We start from the raw sequence: 16,162 nt of genomic DNA on the forward strand, positions 1-16,162 counted from the left end.
AGGAACTTTACCAAATGAATGGAGAGTTGTTATAGTAGCCCCTGTATATAAAGGAAAGGGTGATAAAGCTGAAAATTACAGGCCAGTCAGTTTGACATCATTGTATGTAAGCTTTCTTTCTAATTATAGAAGACATGTTTGCAAAATTAATAACTGGTTTGATAGAAGGCAGTTTGGGTTTAGGAAAGGTTATTCCACTGAAGCTCAACTTTTAGCATTCCAGCAAGATATAGCAGATATCCTGGATTCAGGTCAATTGGACTGTATCGCAATTGACCTGTCTAAGGCATTTGATAGGACAGATCATGGGAAACTTCTGGCAAAAATTAGTGCAATTGGACTTGACAAAAGAGTGACTGAATGGGTGAATCTGTTTCTAGAAAATAGAACTCAGAGAATTAAAGTAGGTGAAGCTTTATCTGTCCCTGTAATAATTAAGAGAGGAATTCCTCATGGCAGTATTATTGGACCTGTATGTTTTCTTATATATATCAATGATTTGTAAAGAAGTGGAATCAGAGATAAGGCTTTTCACAGATATTCTGTACAGAGTAATAAATTACAAGATTGTGAGCAACTGCAAAATGACCTCGATAATGTGAGATGGACAGTAGAAACGGGGATAAAAGTCAGGTTGTGAGTTTCACAAATAGGAAAAGTCCTCAGTTTTAATTACTGCGTTCATGGTGTGTAAGTTCCCTTTGGGGATCATTGTAAATACCTAGGTATAAATATAAGGAAAGATCTTCATTGGGGTAATCACTAATCACGTAAGTATAATTGTAAATAAAGGGTACAGATCTCTGCACATGGTTGTTATGAGGGTATTTAGGGGTTGTAGTAAGGATGTAAAGGAGAGAGCATATTTGTCTCTGGTGAGACCCCAACTAGAGTATGGTTCCAGTGTATGGGACCCTCACCAGGATTACTTGATTCAGGAACTGGAAAAAATCCAAAGAAAAGCAGCTGGATTTGTTCTGGGTGATTTCTGACAGAGTAGCGTTACAAAAATGTTGCAAAGTTTGGGCTGGGAAGACTTGGGAGAAAGGAGACGAGCTGCTCAACTAAGTGGTATATTCTGACCTATCAGTGGAGAGATGGCGTGGGAACACATCAGTAGACGAATATGAGTGGTGTATTGAAAAGTAGGAAAGATCACAATATGAAGATAAAGTTGGAATTCAAGAGGACAAATTGAGGCAAATATTCGTTTATAGGAAGGGGAGTTAGGGATTGGAATAAATTACCAAGGGAGATGTTCAATAAATTTCCAATTTCTTTGCAATCATTTAAGAAAAGGCTAGGAAGACAACAAATAGGGAATCTGCCACCTGGGCGACTGCCCTAAATGCAGATCAGTAGTGGTTGATTGAAAAAATGAAGACTAACCTGCATATCTTATTATGAAGCGTGCTCTTTAACCATAACGCTACGAGAACGCTTCGGGGTAATAGAGACCTGGTGTCTGAAAAATTAAAATTATAAAATTAAAGCCCATTTGATATGATTTCCAGATAGGTTTTGATTTTATATCCTTATAGAGTTTCTTTGCGAAAGCTTGACGTGTAAAATATGTCCCCGAAGCTGTCGATGCGCGAGGCTGGTGTGACCGTTGCAACTCGAAGGAAGCATTAATGTTAAAAATCCTGCAATACTGTATCGATCACTTGTTACGGTATCGTGCTTTTTATCAATATACTAAGTTAATTTAAGCTGTACATGACCAGAAATACAGCTTATGAATGTTCAACTCTCAGAACTTGCCCGGCAGGTTTAAGTCTTATCGGGCCCTCGAAGTGGCAGATAAATTACGCGCCGGGTTGACTACGATTTATGCTGCCGATAGCGCTACCTGGGAGTGGTCGAACGGAAATATCCTTTTACGCGGAGGGCAAGTTGCGCGCTACTTTACCCGTAGGTGGTAGAACCGGCCCTTAGTGGAACTAATCTCATACAACGTAGACCCAGGTGTTTCTCAAAGTGGTACTAGTCATAGGTAACGCAGACCCATTCTGAACACATTGGCACCGACCGGTGGAATGTATACGATGACACTTATCGCAAGCAACGCCCAGACCCGTAGTGTTCCTCGTATAATGGTACTGTTCCTATGTAACGTAGACCACGGCGCAGACCCGTGGTTTTGAGGTTGAATTTAAAGCTAGTCAGGAACGGCGAACTGCAGAGAGGACAGTAGAAGTTGTAGGAAGGAGTGCACGCTTTTCAAACAAGATTAAAAAGCGACATGCAGGATGTACGTGAAGATAGAAAAACAGCTGAACAACTTCTCATTGAGTCCCATGTTTGAAACTGGAAGCATGAAATTTGGCCTAATGAAATTCCCGAAAAAGTGGCCATTTCTCAGTTTGTGAACTCCGGTATTCTAGATTTGAAGCACGAGATGAGGCGAAACAGGACAGGGTGACTGCCGTAGAAACCAGACTGAGGCCTGTCAAGCAGGGGTAGTGGACACAGTTTGGGACAATGGCCAGCCATAATGGGTAGTCGCCGGAGGCGAGAGCCATACTATTCATCGCCAGGCTGCATGGACGAGCGACGGACGTGCTACACAGTATCCGATCAGGCACTGTTTGCAAAGACATCGTGGGGACACTACAAAGATCGCCAGCTTACAACCGCCTATCAAATCCAACTGAAGACACAGCATGTGGGCAAATGGCTGCAGGAATTTGCCGTGGAGGTAGAACGTCCGGTTTAAGGCTTTTGAGGGCTTGCCTCCAGAGCACTTTCAGCAAGAGGCTGCCTACACCTTTGTCCACGGACTTCACGGACTGTGCAAAACATTTCCTCAAGAAGGCCCTCACCATCGCCTAGCGAATAGAGGCAACGAAGATGACAGCAGCTTGGACGTCATCGGCGAGGGTACGAGCTGTCACGAGCGAATGGAACCCTGAGGTCTGCTTTCCACCATCTGAGCAAGGCCAAGACTCCAGGGTATACTGGCAGCAATGCAGTAAGCTCGGCCATCTGTTAAGACTGTCAGCAGGAAGCAGTCCCCCAACCCAGGGAAACAAATAGGGATCGACAAGGTAAGGGACTCGTAATTGCCATCCCTTCGCTTCACACCGACGAGGAAACGTCAATTGGACACTCCGATTGGATTGAAACCTGGCAGGTACATCGCAATTGCACATCCACTCACATTAGCAAAATATGTGTTAAACCTATTTTGTTAACTATTAAAGATAGTTTTATTTCGCAGATAAACTGTGTAGTATGTATGCCACAAAGTAAAGGACAGCTTCAAGCGTGTCGCGATATTACAGCCTTTAGAGTGACAGGCTGATAGTTTGCATCCGTTCTCATCTTGTGTCTATTTACTTATTTATTTCCTGTTTTGTTAACTTTGTCTTATAGGTTTAGTCCAGACAATAAGTGATTTTACCTGAAAAAACTCGTGGACGTTCTGGAAAATGACTATATTGGGTCGCTGAATCAATTTTTAATTTCCCACCGAAATTTCCTCTCGCTACCCATCGAAATTGAGAACCCCCATAAATGTGGATTTAAAAAAAGCCTTTTTTGCGTACTTTCGGGAAATGCCTAGAAATACGTAAAGTAGACAATATTTGCAACATAATGTGCTATGACATCTCGACGTAGGACGATCGCGGCGGGGTGGGGGGGGGGGAGGTGCATTTAAGTTTGCTCTCGTCTCTACCCACCACCGTTTACTTCAAAATTCTCATCCCCCCCTCCCATTCTTCGTTTCGTCATCTGCAAGTCCCCGACCCCCTACCTCTTCCTAAGAGAGAAAAGACAAAAGGTGGGGGAGAATGCTTCCATTTTAAATCCTCGTAAATAGGACGTTTGTCAGTCAATGGTTGCGAGTTTGAAATTTACGAGGAAAAAAAAAAATCAAGAAAATACATAGGTGCAATGATGTTACAATGCTGTTGAAACATGATTCAACAGTACAGAACCTTTGTTTTTTGCTCAAGTCTAGCCTAAAACTGAGAAAAATGGATAAATATGCATTTGTTGTTCGTATTAATTATTTCATTTGTACCCCTATTTTCGTGGAAACTGAAAACTTTTCTCTTAAAATTAGGGACATACGATATTACGTAATAAATTGGAAAAATAAACTTTCCCTTACCACCACCGAAAGTTACACAGCTGTACGAAAACCGATGGCAGTGCCAAAATGACACGTACAAGGGATAATGAGGAATGAAGTAGTTTGTCGTTGCTTTCTTCGCTGGGCCAGAAATTGCTATTGCAGCACAATCGCCTTATGAGTAGCACCTTCCCTCAACATTCAGATGCACTAATTGTGCTCCAGATGTCATTACTCAGCACCACCCATACTTCAGCAGCGTCCATATTGCCACAATCATAAATGAGACTGGGGCTTCGATGGAAACTACATTATGCTCTTGACAGTGCAAAAAAAAAGAGACTCAAATACTGTATCCGTCAAGAAGTAGCTACATGTGGCACAAAAATTAGCAAAAAACTTCAAACTAACCAGAAACAGGTTGACGGCAGGAGCAACCGCAGCGGCCGATGTCCAGATGTGATGCTCGGACCCCATGAGTACCCTGAAATACCATCTTTCCAGTATTATTGGAGGCAGCTGAAGCCGGGTTGATGAGAGGTAAAGACCCAAGAGCAAGGTCCCGCCCAAGGATTGAGTGGAAGTACTGAGTACTGCATCCTAGCATCTTCCCACGATGACAGGTCCAAATAGGGTAGAGTTTGGAGTCTTAGTCGGGGCAAGGCGGGCCCCAACCCCGCGTCGGCATTTCTCCCAGGTTGCCTACTCGTGGCCTCAGGTGTAATGTTAGGCACTGTAACAGCGAAATTTGGCCACAGTATGTGTCATAGGCTTGAACGTGACTGGCAAGAAATAGCTACAGATGGCACAAAAATCAGTAAACAGAAAACTTTAAACTATCCAGAAACAGTTTATATTAGCCCTCTAGAAAGTCCTCCAGTGTTTAAACCACTTGAGCATCTGGATTCCCCGCCACGCGGGGTTTTGCAGTCCACAGATCAGAGCCTGTCCACAGATTTTACTGTAATGTCTACCTTGTCTCTAAGCTTGGTTGAGATGTACCCTCGACTTACATTAAAGCGACAACTTCGATATATTCGTTAACTTAGAAATTAGTGATGTAGTCACTTAAGAATGTATTGTCATATCCCTCCTCTATTTTAAACGTTTCTTTCTTTGTAATACGAATATTTACTACTGTTTATCTTTATAAACCAAATCGTTAATACCTTCATATAGGTACACTCAACATATTGTGAAAGTGGCAAGATGTTAAGCATCATCTCTTCGGACACCGCCTATACACAGTTGAATATCCTCGCGTTTCGAGAATGTAAATATTTCGTTGCCACCCAATTTTTTGTGCGGATGAGTGTACATTCCTGACCTACTCTTTCCATTATTCACTTTCTAAATATGCTTATGTTACTTGGAGACAATGATGTGAGCGAGACTAAACTATGGGACTATTCCACGTCCCCCACTTAAGTTCCATGCGGGTCGGGTGATCGGGCGGGACTCTTGGCAGTAGAATAGAGTACTCCCATCCCAAAGTTCCGTATCGCCTGAAACTGGGTAGAGAGCGTTCGTTTACTGCAATTAATTAAAATAGATACCACTTCTCTTCATCTTCTTCCTCCTCCTCCAGTAATTAGGCTATTGTTACACTAAATATTTATTTTGTCCCAGACGTTAACAATGTTATATAATCTAGGACAGATGGCGAACCTATGACGCGTGCCACTGAGTATTTTATTTAACACTAGCTGATGTACCCGTGCTTCGCTACGGAATTCTACGTTGTATACAGAATTCTATGCTAGGTAGTGTACACCTTGTGAGCAAGATTGTATTATATTGCATAGCTCTTAACGTTACCCTAGAAACGCGACGGAGAAGTCATCTAACGTCTTTTCTCATATGAAGACTGGGTTAGGGAATATTCATTGTAATGGTAGGCCCGCTTGCCTACCATCAGTCACAATCAGGTTGTGGAGTTTTCATTATAATGGCAGACGCTCACTGTCCACCTGCTTTTTTACATCCTGAGAAAGACTGTCTTCATGGTTTTCCCATGTGAAATGAACATAGGTCATTACAATGACGTCAGTAGGAATGACGCGATTAAAAACAATATGAAATAAATGAAAAAACCACGTATTTTCTCACTTTTAACGAACAGTACTACGCTGCCGATCTAACAGTCCAAAGTTCCAGAGCTGGAATGACCAAGCCGCAGACAGCCGTGACCCGTTTACATTCGTCGGCGAGGGATGGGGGTGTCGCATAGTGGAGTGTCCCAGGGCAAATCTATGCCCTTTTACTAATTTGTATCCTAGGAGTACCCGACGAGTCGAAAAATCGCATTTCACTACACTGGCGGCGGAAAAATTTATCCGACTCGGAGACAAATTTTTCCTCCAAGCCAGAGGTGAAAACCCCTCTTCGCTGCTAATTTGGAATAAAATGAATGTAGAATTTAATAAAAGTGAAGAGGAAGGCGCTTTTCTTAAGAAACGGCTCTTTTTAGGGTTGAATTTTGAATTTAGTGAATTGTAGTGCTATAATTTGGAATAGGCCTAAATTGTTATTCTAGACCAGGTCATACTACTAAGTGAACACCGAGCTCGATAGCTGCAGTCGCTTAAGTGCGGCCAGTGTATAGTATTCGGGAGATAGTAGGTTCGAACCACACTGTCGGCAGCCCTGAAAATGGTTTTCCGTGGTTTCTCATTTTCACACCAGGCAAATGCTGGGGCTGTACCTTAATTAAGGCCACGGCCGCTTCCTTCTCACTCCTAGCCCTTCCCTGTCCCATCGTCGCCATAAGACCTATCTGTGTCGGTGCGACGTAAAGCAACTAGCGAACTAAGTGAGCCTCTGCCAAATGTGCACACTGCTCAATCGAAACAGTGCGTCAGAGTAGGGATCGAATAGCTGGAATACTATGATGAACCAATGTGTTACGTACCATCAGTATCAGACAATGTACGAACCAGACGAATGGCATGCTACAGAAAAAAGTTCTCTAACTCCCCAGCTTTTCCCCGCCAATATTCAGTCAGGCTGTTATTTTCGGTACGCAACAGTAATCCCATCTATCGGAGTTGAGGGCACCATAAGAAGCAAAGAACATCACAAACAATGGTCAATGTAATGTTATTGTTGATCAATGTTATGCGCTTTCGATATTGTAGGCCTTCACATTTAGTTTTCTTCTGACTGAAATACCACTCTTTATCATAGTCGGTACGGTAAAATGAATAAAACATAAATGATCGGAAATTGTAATCTCTATAACTTTCGTTACCGTATGTAGTACTTTTCTATAGGACCAATAACATTGGTATTTAAAAATTAAATTCTAGGCGCCTACCCCTAAACTACCATTTCATCCGGGGTCAGTAATATTCTTTATAGCTTAGACTATAGTTTCTTCTTCCTCGACTCTATATACCGATTTTCAGTAAATTATGTTCACCCATTTTCTCGTGGCTCGGCGTTGATGTGGACTTAGCAACAAAAATCTAAATTCATGAATATCTATGTTATCATAGCCGGTACGGTAAACATGTATAAGACATAAATGATCGGAAATTTAATTCTATGTAACTTTAGTTATGTAGTATTCATCGATAGGACCACTAATATTTGAGAATTTAATTTTAGGGCCTTCCCCTAAACTACTATTTCACTCCGCGTGAATAAAATGATATTGTAGTGGCTCATCCCCCGAATTTGCATACCGATTTTCATGAAATTCTCTTCAGCCGTTTTCTCGTGATGCGTGTACATACATACATTACAGAACTTACGGAAAAGTAATAAGTGCATTTCCTTGTTATTGTGGATATGCTACTTGCTTTACGTCGCACCGACACAGACAGGTCTTATGGCGACGATGGGACAGCAAAGGGCTAGGAGTGGGAAGGGAGCGGCCGTGGCCTTAAGGTACAGCCCCAGCATTTTCCTGGTGTGAAAATGGGAAACCACGGAAAACCATTTTCAGGGCTGCCAACAGTGAGGTTCGAACCTACTATCTCCCGAATACTGGATACTGGCCGCACTTAAGCGACTACAGCTATCGAGCTCGGTACTGTGGATATGACCAATACAATTTTACTCGCTTAGTGAGTATACGTGCACCAAAGAATGGCACAGAACTCACGAAAACTTCACCTGTAATCCAAGAGGAACTTCCACTATATAACACTATAAACAATTCTTTTACTTCGCGCTTAGCTCTGGGTTCATGCTGGGCAACCTAAATATTTTTCTGCGGCTATCGGAAAACATACTCTACACATGCCATCAATAAATTGCTCAAAAAACTGTATACATGCCGAAATCCAAAAATATATTACTTCCTCTTCATGGATTAGGCTAATAGCCTGTTCCGACCTCAGATTTCATTCCATCTCTTCATAGGACGACCAATATCTCTTCTCCCTGTAGGATGGTATTCCAGGGCAAGTTTTGGGATTCTGTCGTTATCCATCCTCAGAACGTGGTTTTTCCAATTTATCCTGTTTTGGAATATTCTTTCATTCATTGAGAATATATTTAATTTGTGTCTTATCTCTTCATTTCGTATTTTATCTTTTAGGGAGTATCCTTTCACTGATCTTAGGAATCTCATTTCAGATGATTGTATTTTATTCCTATAGCTTATTTTATCTACCCATGTCTCACTTCCATATAGCAAAGTTGGTACAGCCATAGTCTTATAGAATTTAAGTTGAGTATCTTCTCTTACGTTCCCTTTCAGTGTTCGGCGAATTGTCCCACACATATATTGAAATCGATGAAGCTGCTTCTTCTTCTTCTTCTTCTTCTTCTTCTTCTTCTTCTTCTTCTTCTTCTTCTTCTTCTTCTTCTTCACCTCGTCATCATCATTAAAAGACATTTCACAACCAAGGTACTTAAAATTTGTGACTTGTTCTACTGGTTGATTGTCGATTACTATCTTCGCTCTGATAGGATATTTCCCTTGCCATGCCATAACTTTGGTTTTTGTTCTGGATAGCCGAAGATTAGGCCAGTAACTTTTACAAATGGTGTTTAACTGATGTATTGATTTCTGGAGTTTATCTTCATCATCCTGCAGGATAAACTGATCATCTGCAAAGAGCATAGTATTTATGTATGTGTTTGTGTTCAATTTTATTAATAATAATAAAAATAATAAAAAATAATAATAAAAAATATATATTATTCTGTATTACAATTGATTTCATAAACTGGCTGTATTTTTATTAGCAAGACGATGTGCAAGTGGCTATACTGTTAACATTTTTTCTTGTAGTCTCTAGTGTGTGGCGCTGAAAACTTCCAGTGTCAAGTATAAAACTAACATCCCTTACCCAAGCTAGCTGGCCTGTCCCCGTAAATTGCTGTCGGGGGAGGGCCCACACCCCGCCCCGCTCCCAGGACAAAGAAGCTTCAAGTGCATGCCTCAACCAAGCGACTAAAATTTTTCTGGGGTAGCTCTTTTTCGCGCCGCTCGCTGAAAAAGCTGAACTGCGGTAGCGCGAGCGGATTATTGCGATAGCTGTACTTGGCTTGGCTTAAATGTTCGCAGTTGTTTAAACTTTGTAAAAAGCGTTCTAAGGAATATTAATAAAATATAAATACGAAATATTTACCCAGCAACACTGGGGTAGATGGGGTTCAGTGCACGCCACTGTATTTATGTACTTTACCTTCCTTCCTTCCTTCCCCTCCCTCCTTGTCAGCCAATAATTACCGGTATGTAGATACTGTATTTGTAACATACAGCATTCTTGATTTTAATTACTATTATATTGTATGCCTGTATGTTTTAAATTATTTAGGCTAAATAAATGAGTAAGATTCAATACCAAAATATGCATTGAAAAAACGCAAAGAATATTAGTTTAAATAGATTCAGTTATATTCTACAACTTCATTGTACATTTGCAAATGCCGCCAATAATGTTTTATAGGTCAAAGAAAGCTTTTGCAATACCGTGGTCAGTACATTGTTACATAGAGGGCTGAGTGGCTCAGACGGTCAAGGCGCTGGCCTTCTAACCCCAACTTGGCAGGTTCGATCCTGGCTCAGTCCGGTGGTATTTGAAGGTGCTCAAATACGACAGCCCAGTGTCGGTAGATTTACTGGCACGTTAAAGAACTCCTGCGGGACTAAATTCCGGCACCTCGGCGTCTCCGAAGACCTTAAAAAGTAGTTAGTGGGACGTAAAACAAATAACATTATTATTATTAGTTACATAGAGGAACGTTTCGGTTCGATTCCTGGCGAGTCTATTCATCGCCATTGTTCAAGTTTACAAAGAGGCATGAATATGTATATATGAAAATCCACAGCCTGTTTCCAGTCATTCGACCGGGTCAGGAATGGAATGAATGAAACCCCGTTCTAGCGGTGAGAATAGGAAGTGTGCCGCACTCATCTGGGGCAGTGGTAAATGACTGACATGAGATGAAGTGTTAATGGAGTGTTGCTGTAATGAAAGATGACAGGGAAAACCGGAGTACCTGGAGAAAAACCTGTCCCGCCTCAGCTTTGTCCAGCACAAATATCACATGAAGTGACCGGCATTTGAACCACGGTATCCAGTTGTGAGAGGCCGCCTGAGCCACGGAGGGTCATGAATATGTATATATGTTGGTAACTAATATCACCTGTTTCATCCCGCTGTGGGTGGCGCGAGTAGAATAACGCCCGCTGTATCTCTTGTCATAAGAGGCGAGTAAAAGGGACCCCTATGGGCTCTGAACTTGGGAGCGTGCGTAAGTTACCATAGGGCCCTTAGTTGAGTCCTGGAATTGCTTCCACCTGTGCTGGGGTCCTCACTTTCATCTATCTTATCCGACCGTCCCTGGTCAACTCTTGTTCTTTTCCGACCCCGACGGTATTAGGTTTGCGAATCCTAGGGAGTCTCATTTTCACAGCCTTCGTGGACCTTGTCTTTCTTTGACCGATACCTTAATTTTGGAAGTGTCTGATCCCTTCTATTTCTTCTCTCATATTAGTGTTATACCCTGTAGAGGATGGTTGCCCACCGTAGTTTTACTTCCTCTTAAAACAATAATCACCACCACCATCACATGTTTCATTAAATTATTTTGCGTGTTGAATGCGTTGGGACCTGGTATCGTCGGGGTATTTACTGTAAAAATGCACAATCATTTCAATCATTTCTGAACTGCGTTCGTTTGCATCTTGCAAATTTGTACAAAATTCCGTCTGAAGCATGGATTATGGCAAATGTTTTCCACGCATCACTTGCTTATTTGACTCATATTTGTAATTTGCACAACAAACCACCCGCGGCCTCTGCTTTATCCTCACCATGGTGGTCTCTCATATTACATTTTAAGAGTTCCACAAGACCAAGGGAGACTCGGGATCAAATTCGTACCTGAGCAAAACAGATAGGATAAACAAAGCTGAACTGCTACTTTGAAATAACACCGACACAGAAAGGTCTTATGGCGACGATGGAATAGGAAAGGTCTAGGATCGGGAAGGAAGCGACCGTGTCTAAGGTACAGCCCCGGAATTTGCCTGGTGTGGAAATGGAAAACCATATAAAACCATCTTCAGGGCTGCCGACAGTGGGGTTCGACTCCATTATCTCCAGGATACAAGCTCACAGCTGTGCGTTCCTAACCGCACGGCCAAATCGCCCGGTAAAGAGCTCTTTTGTCAGGGGAATTCTGCGTCCATGTTATCAGTATTCATCCATCACTTATGCATATAAGGCATGGGTGTAACCAGCGGGGGGTTATCGGGGATTAGAACTTCCCCCATGGAATTTTTACAAGAAAAACAAACTGACAAACTAAACGAACATTCAGAGACATAATTATAAAACCAACAGATTTGTTGAATATATTTTCTACGAAGTCTCGAAAATTGAATTTTAGTTCGTAAACTGAGCATACAATTCGCTGTAAAACTGTTGATCTTGATCGTATATTTCTTGCTCTGTATTTTAATGTAAGACTAATGTACTGCAATCTGAATATCAACATAATTAGCTTGCATCACTGTCCTTATAACACATCTTGTTTGCGCGCATCACAAACGCACCTTGATTGTGTTCCATGAGCGTTTTGTAACTATAACCCCCACCCACCCACCATCGGCCGATCCTGCTACGCTACTGTAGTAATACCTTAATCTACCAGCTGATGTGCTTCGCTACGGAATTCTACATTGTATACAGAATTCTAGATTAGGTAGTGTACACGTTGTGAGTAAAATTGTATTAAATTGAATACCTCTTAACGTTACCCCAGAAACGCTACGGGGAAGTCGTCATACGTCTTTTCTCATATGAAGACTGGGTGAGGACATTTTCATTGTAACAGCTACCATCAGTCACAATCCAGTTGGAGAGTTCATTATAATGGCAGACTCTCCCTCTCCACCTGCCTTTTTACATCCTCAGAAAGACGGTCTTATCGGTTTTCCCAATTGAAATCAACATAGGTCATTATGACGTCAGTAGGAATGTTGCGATTAAAAGCAATGCTGTCATTTGAAATACTCGATTAAATGAAAAATCACACATTCTCTTAACGAACAGCACTACGCTGCCGATCTAACAGTCCAAAGTTCCAGAGCTGGTATGACCAGGCCGCAGACAGCCGTGAACACTCCTCTGCCATTATTCCGTTAAGTGCGCACACTGATCATTCCAATCAACGCCTCAGAGTATGGATCGAATAGCTGGAATACTACGATGAACCAGTGTGTTACGTACCAGCAGTATCAGAAAATGTATGAACCAGAGGAATAGCATGCTAAAGAAGAAAGTTATCTACTTCCCCAGCTATTTCCCGACCAATATTCAGGCAGGCGATTATACTCGGTACCCAACTGTAATACCGTCTATCGGAGATGAGTGGCAGCGGAAGAGAAAGAACATCACAACAATGCTCAATGTAATTTTTCTGTCGATCAATTTTATGAGCTTTCGATATTGCAGGTCTTCACATTTTGTCTTCCGACTCGGAAATACCACTCTCATCATAGCCGATACGGTAAAACCGAATTTAATATAAATGACCGGAAATTGTATTCTCTATAACTTTTGTTATGTAATACTTTTCGATAGTACCAATAACATTATGTAAAAATTACATTTTAGGCGCCTTCCCCGGAACTACCATTTGATCCAGAGTGAATAACATTCGTAGCCTAGACTAGTTTCTTATTCCCCGACTCTACATGCCGTTCACTAAATTCTGTTTACCCATTTTCTCATGGCTTGGCGTTGATATGGACTTAGCAACAGAAATACAAAATCATTAATATCTCTTATCATAGCCGGTACGGTAAAAAAATGCATAAGACATAAATGATCGGAAAATTAATTCTATATAACTTTAGTTTTGTTAGAGGCATGATTTTTTTGCATTAATTTACGTTCGATTTCGCGAAAAGGAAACAATTTTTCGCGTTATTTCGCTTTAATGCTTTCCTAAAAGGCTTATTCGTGAGATTTGTGAATTATCTATGTGAAAGATACATAAAGAGTAGAAATATTGATAATCATCAATTATTCCTCTATAATCTTTATTAGAAATATAATATAGGCCCAATTAAAATTACATAAATTACCCTTTCACACTACATGGCCATAGCTTTCACCCTATTATGACCATACCATTAAGGGATTTTACAGAATATTAATACGAAGAGATGCTTTTGTCGAAATTAGAAATCCTTATTCTGTCTTGTTTCCCTTCACACACACACACACACACACACGCGCGCGCGCGCGCGCGCGCGCGCGTGATATTGGAATACAATTTCAAGATCAAGAGTTATTTTCCATGAATTTCGCTGTATTTTCGCACTTAACCGCAAAATAAGTTAATTTCGCTTTAAACTGGCATTGTCGCTTTAATTCGTTGTAATCCGCGAAAACAAAATTACTAATTTCTTCATCAAAATCATATGATTCAAGATATTTCAAAATCGCTTTAAAATATATTTTGTCGCGTTTATCGTTAACGTGAAAAAAAAAATCATTCCCCTAGTTATGTAGTGTTTATCGATAGGGCCACTAACAAACATTTGAGAATTAAATTTCGATTCTGTTTGTTGTTTAAAGAGGACTAACAGCTAGGTCATCGGCCCCTAATAGTGAGAGGTGAACGAAACGAAAATTTAAACTTCAAAATGTATCCACTGATGAAAATCTAAAACGAATGATGATAGTGAAACAAAAACTATCAGTGGATTCAATTCACGAAGTCTGAATTACTGGGATGATGCATTATTATCTAAAGGGGTCCAAAATCCCGGTCGCCGGTCCCTCATAATGGTACTGATCACTGGGAGGTAGAACCATGGTGTTCCTCCTATAGTGGTACTAATCACAGGTAACGTAGACTCATGGTGTTTAACGGTGGTACTAATAATCACATAAATTTAGACCTATCATATGTCGCACACACAATGGCATCACTCACAGGTAATACAAACCCATGGTATTCGTCACAATTGAGCTACTCTCAGGTAATGCACACCCATGGTTTTCGCACATAGTGGTACGGTACTTACCACGGGCGCAAGCCAAACCCGTGGTTTTTCTCACACAGTGGTACTAATCACAGGCAACGTGCACCCATGGTGTTTCTCGTAAAGTGGTACTACTCATAGGTAGCGCAGATCCATTCTGAACCCAGGGGAACCGACACATTCCAATACAACGTTATGGTACATGGACATTAGTTCGCGCAGCCGAATGCCCGCTCCCCCGCTTCGGTGGAATACACACGGCAGTAGACCCTACGTCCGACTCGTTGGCTGAACGGTCAGCGTACTGGCCTTCGGTTCAGAGGGTCCCGGGTTCGATTCCCGGCAGGGTCGGGGATTTTAACCTTAATTGGTTATTTCCTACGGCACGGGAGCTGGGTGTATGTGTTTTCATCATCATCATCATCATCAGCGTAGACATTGACAAGCGTAGACATTGACATCTTACTTGTAAAACTGAGGGCTCTATATTTTCTCAGAGTACGATTGCTTGGATGCAGTCTTATCTTCACGGACGTCAACAATGTGTGAAAGGTAATAATGGAATCGTTTCCTCGTGGTGCCACGTGAAGAGAGGAGTCCCTCAAGGCTCTGAACTTGGTCCTCTTCTTTTCGCACTCTTTGTGAATGACATATCATCCAATTTAAGACACTGCAAATACCATATGTACGCTGACGATCTTCAACTCTACACCGACTCTACAGCACGAGACCTCCAGGAAAATATCGACTTACTAAATATTGACTTACAGTCTGTTAGTGATTGGTCTGCTGCGCACGGCCTGAAATTGAACCCTACAAAGTCGCAAGTAATCCTTCTTGGCCATCAAAGTCAAATAACAAGTATAACTAAACGTCCGTTGCCAAGAGTAATCCTGCAGGATGTTCCAATTCCTTTTGTATCACAAGTGAAGAATCTCGGTGTTATCATGGACGAACGCATGACTTGGTCTGCACATGTCTTACATATCTGTCAAAAAGTTCACTCAGCTTTACATTCTTTCTATAAATATAAACATATATTTCCAATAAAGCTTAAAAAGAAATTAATTGAAGCCCTTGTAATGCCACATTTTGACTACTGTGATGTTTTCAATGATGTCAGGCCGCAATTTTCCCTAAGGCTATAGCGCGCTCAAAATGCATGTGTGAGATATATATGCAGCTTAAGAAAATATGACCACGTGTCAGCATCTTTCCTAAAATTAGAGTGGTCGTGACTCCATGTTCGTCGTAACCATCATACTTTGTCTCTCCTCCATCGAGTTCTTACTTCATCTTCCCCATCTTACCTTTCTTCACGTTTCCATTACTTCTCAAATGTTCATGACAGACATACAAGGGCTCAAACATCCAACCTGCTCACCATCCCTCACCATCGAACTGCCACATATAACAGCTCATTCTCGGTGTCTGCCGCACGAGAATGGAATAGTTTACCGGACGACGTCAGAGGAATAACAACTACAGTGTCATTTAAAAGAGCGTTAAGAGGTATAACAGGATACGACTGACCTGTGAATTTCTGGCCTTTCAGTGATCGTGCTACTACAAAATCATTACTAGCTATTATTATTATTATTATTATTATTATTATTATT

At 41.4% G+C, this 16,162-nt stretch overlaps 1 long non-coding RNA gene across 1 annotated transcript in view; it reads right to left on the reverse strand.

Moving 5' to 3' along the window:
* LOC136872426 (uncharacterized) overlaps positions 1 to 16,162 on the reverse strand; it is a 43,018-nt gene that overhangs the window by 16,014 nt on the left and 10,842 nt on the right. Inside the window, exon 2 of the long non-coding RNA XR_010859890.2 lies at positions 4,493 to 4,814. This is a non-coding gene — a long non-coding RNA (uncharacterized lncRNA). The remainder of the gene's footprint in view (positions 1 to 4,492; positions 4,815 to 16,162) is intronic.

The sequence above is a fragment of the Anabrus simplex genome, chromosome 4 (assembly GCF_040414725.1).
Source record: "Anabrus simplex isolate iqAnaSimp1 chromosome 4, ASM4041472v1, whole genome shotgun sequence".
Lineage (NCBI taxonomy): Eukaryota > Metazoa > Arthropoda > Insecta > Orthoptera > Tettigoniidae > Anabrus > Anabrus simplex.